General features: G+C 43.1%; 1 pseudogene; it reads left to right on the top strand.

The window, feature by feature from the left end:
- Positions 1-476: 476 nt before the first annotated feature.
- On the top strand, positions 477-594 carry LOC135052575 (5S ribosomal RNA; annotated as a pseudogene).
- The last annotated feature ends 3,460 nt before the right edge of the window (positions 595-4,054 follow it).

Below are 4,054 nucleotides of genomic sequence, written 5' to 3' on the forward strand. Positions count from 1 at the left end.
TTATCAACTGCAACACATCTTCCGTCATCTACCCCCTGGAATGCCCTTGCAAGATGAAGTATATCGGCAAGACAAAGAGGCCATTGAAAATCCGCATACAGGAGCATGTCAGAAATATAAAGAACCGGGTCCAAACACATGCTGTATCCAGACACTTCCTACTATACCACGGCTCTAACCCGGAGGAACTCACGTTCAAGGGTTTGGAACTAGTGACACTTGGAGAAAGAGGGGGAGACCTCTCCAACCTTCTATCAAGGAGAGAAATGTTCTGGATACATGAAATGAAATCTCTTCATCCGGACGGACTGAATGAAGGCTACGAAATAGCCCCCTTTCTATAAACGTAAGCCTTTCATTTCCCAATCCTTAACTCCTGACAATATCAACTTGCCTTTTTCCTGCTAGGTCCAGGTTGGAACACGGAGCGGAGGCTCCCCAACCCCTGGACCACCTCTCCCACTACCCAGATCTTAGATTACAGTCATACCACACTGGATATGCCCAAATTCGTCCGATCTTGGAAGCCAAGCAGTGTTGGCCCGGCCAGTACTGGGTAAGGAAACTTCCCAAGAAGACCGGGTGCTGTAATAACAATCAGATCAGGGGCGTGCTATTCCTATATCTCTCTATACATCTCTCTTTCTTCTATCTCTCAATTCAAAGAAACTAAGTTCTCTGTCCATGACGGTATATGCCTATGCCTATATACTCCTAAATATAAGTCTCACCGCAACATCCACTCTCTATTTATGTATTAATCTTATTAATTTTATCCAATGCATATACAATTTATACTCCAATAGAAAATGCCAGATGTCCTAAATGGATGTCATTTTTATAGGAGAAACACTTTATTTATGTCTATCAGACTAGAAGTATGAACTACATTGTAACATACTCTACACCTAGTCTGTAGAATCTGTATATAAACGATGAACTATATATGACCTCGGAATCGTATATATGTACTGATTCTCGATCTTATCTTATTTACATATGCGGCTTCCTGTGTGGAGACGGTTTGAATATATCAGACCTATTAAACTACATGAACATTATCCATGAAAATATGGCCGCCGGCACCCGCTTCCAGCACGAGCAACTGTCACGCTTCACGTACTCCCAGAAAATGGCCGCCGCACTTCCCTTCGCAATGACCGGCGCATGCGCAAGAGGAAGCCACGGACACCGGAAGTGGGGCGGAAATGACGCGTTTAGCGTCACACATCGGACTAAACAAGCGCAAAAGTCTTTTATGATTCACAAAGACTCCCCACACAGTTTCTAAGCGCAAGTAAAGCGCTTCATCACATCTACAGCCTACCTCATTATTGGCCAAACTCATTATGTGTTCCTGAACTATACTAGTATGTTTACATCCTGTTTCCACAAATGTCAATCAATTACAGGAAGTGATGTCACTAATCACTTCCTTACCCATAGGGGTATATATAGATGATGTGTCCCACTGTGCTCATTACCCCTTGATGAAGTCAGACCAGACGAAACCGGTTGGGTGATTCCTGCTACTACTGAAATCCTCAAGTTAAGCTGCTTTTTCTATTTATCCGATCTTTTATACGTATTTGTATTAGAATTTTTTTTACATAATTTTAGACATACGATTGTCTCTAATGACTCTTATTTTCTGAACACGGGAATTTTTAGCACTATTTTTTATCGCTCCTACTTTTTATATTATTATCTTCATGTCCTTTAGAATGCTTTTTAAATGACTTTGTAACAAATTTTTTTTTTTTTTTGAAAAGCATTCCTATATGTTGCCTTTTTATGTCCAAAAAACCTTTTAAAACGTTCGTTATAAATAAACCCTGCATTGTTTTAAAAAAATCATCTTTTTAGTCTCTTAGAGTATTTACCACCTATGGTCGCTCTGATCTTATCTGCAATTCTCAATTTTCTTCCATCCTGCACACGTACAAGTGCAGGTTTTATTTAAGATCCAGCAGACGCCCCATAAAGAAAGGGGAGTGGCATATAGAGACTAGACATCACACTGGGGCATATAATAGACATACTGTGAAAAATTATTTTCTACTATTTTTTGGCGCTGTTAGCTCACCCTATATACATATATATATATGTACATATATGTGGGAGGAGTGTTATCAAAATTATATTTGTAGGCTTCCCTCAGACCACTCGGGGTTCTGTGATTATTTTTATTATTTGCCCACTTAATATTCCTTGCTGGCGACATTGGCTAAGGTCTGTCGACCATAACGTTCCTGGTAGATCCACATTGGGGACATGTCAGTACATGGTCATACACATTCACAACACATTACTGTCACTGCGTATGGGTTATGTCTATATGTGTATATATGTAGATATAGGTTCTATATGCAGGGGTAGGATATATGTGTTTATTGTGTATTGCATGAGGTTTTTCCATGAATGCTGAAATAATGCTATTCTTATCATGTGCTGGTCGCTCTGTTGATTAAGCTCTAGATTGGCCGTGACGAGTTGGTTTCGATCCTCTCAAGGAGTCCGAATATTATTCTCTTCGTAACGCGGTGAGAAGGTTATGACAGTCACCTCCTGGTCGACGCAGAGCCGGTCGCAAAGGATCATACACAGGCAGCTAAGTGAACCTTTATTTCTATACTTTGTCCTTATTTGCACTGTATGCACTTGAGGGAGTGTTGAATTCGGGTAGGTTCCTACCCAGAGTGGGTAGGCTTGCCTATGTTTATTCTACCTTCTAACATTACAGCAGGCTGCCACAGCAGGAGGTGTGACCGGAAAATGCGGAGGATGTTTCCGGGAGTTGCTGGTGGGAGGTATACAGCTGTTTGGTGTAGCCTCGGTTCAGCCGATATCGACGGTTTCCACTGGTAAGTCTAACTTCGCGAGTTAGCCTCCTTCACAACGGTTGGTGACGCATTCCTTTGGGGATGCAGTAGTATTAACTAGTTCGATACCGTTCTTTTTACTTTTCTATACAGACAGTGGAAGGTGAAAAGATAAGAGTTCTGCAATCTTGTTAGGTTGCAGATGGGGATGTCGTTTCTGTTTTCACTACATCCACCACTTGTCTCTGAGTCTATCTGGCTGGTTCCCACTCCGGTAACCACTTGTCTACTGATTTTCCATTAGTCCAGGAATAGTCTACGACCTGTGGGTTATGGATAGAAGCCAATGGAGTTTCTCCTTACGGTCTTTCTAATAGACCCTGCCATTCCCCTCTGGAAGTGGAGGTAATACGCGACGACATACAGAGGTGCATCAGGTTCAGGACATTGTCTGGTTGCCCTGTATGAAGGTGCAAGTCGGTGTTTCTTCCTGACTGTTCTTTGACAAAGGGATTGACTGTTGTTCCCAACAACGCAGATGTCAAAAGTGGGTTTCGGAGTAGATACTGATCGTTTAAGGTTAGGCATTTTTCCTGTGGAAAGAGGTCTGTGAGTCCAGAGTTGGATCGGCTTTGAGTTGACACCTCATTAATATGTTCTGTTAATAAGACAGATGGGTGCGGCCTAGGAGGTTCCTTTTCGGTCAGCAGGTCTAATACCAGGGTGGTTTTCATGAGACCAGTTGGAAATGTGGTCCGGGTCTCACCTGCGCATGCACCGGAATATTATCCAAGCGGTCATGACATCGCTCCCGTGGTGTCTGCTCAGGTCCTTCCTTCTAGAGGAATGAAGGTTCAGGATACAGGTTTAGATCCGGGTGTCCGTGCTTACAGATCTCCGAAGCTGGGAAGCAGTCCTTAGCAAGGGACGTATTTCAAGAGGATAAAGTCAAGTTGGGAAACTGGTCTGCGGTAAGCTTTCTTGACGAACGTATTCTTTGTTTTCTGCTGTATTAGTTCTGCCAGAGGACTTGTCAGCAGTGGCGTAAGTAAGCCGCTATGTCGGAACAGGGAGAATGAGACCGTGTGGCTCAGCACACTTATCCACCATACACGCAACCAGGAAGGCCTAGGTTCATGTCCCACTACAGAAAATCGGCAATGGCAGAAGATGCACAGTTTGCAGTTGACTGGGAAGTCTGGTAAACGCTGTTTTAGCAGGCTTCGTTCCGG

This window comes from Pseudophryne corroboree, chromosome 2 (genome assembly GCF_028390025.1).
Source record: "Pseudophryne corroboree isolate aPseCor3 chromosome 2, aPseCor3.hap2, whole genome shotgun sequence".
In the NCBI taxonomy this organism is placed as follows: domain Eukaryota; kingdom Metazoa; phylum Chordata; class Amphibia; order Anura; family Myobatrachidae; genus Pseudophryne; species Pseudophryne corroboree.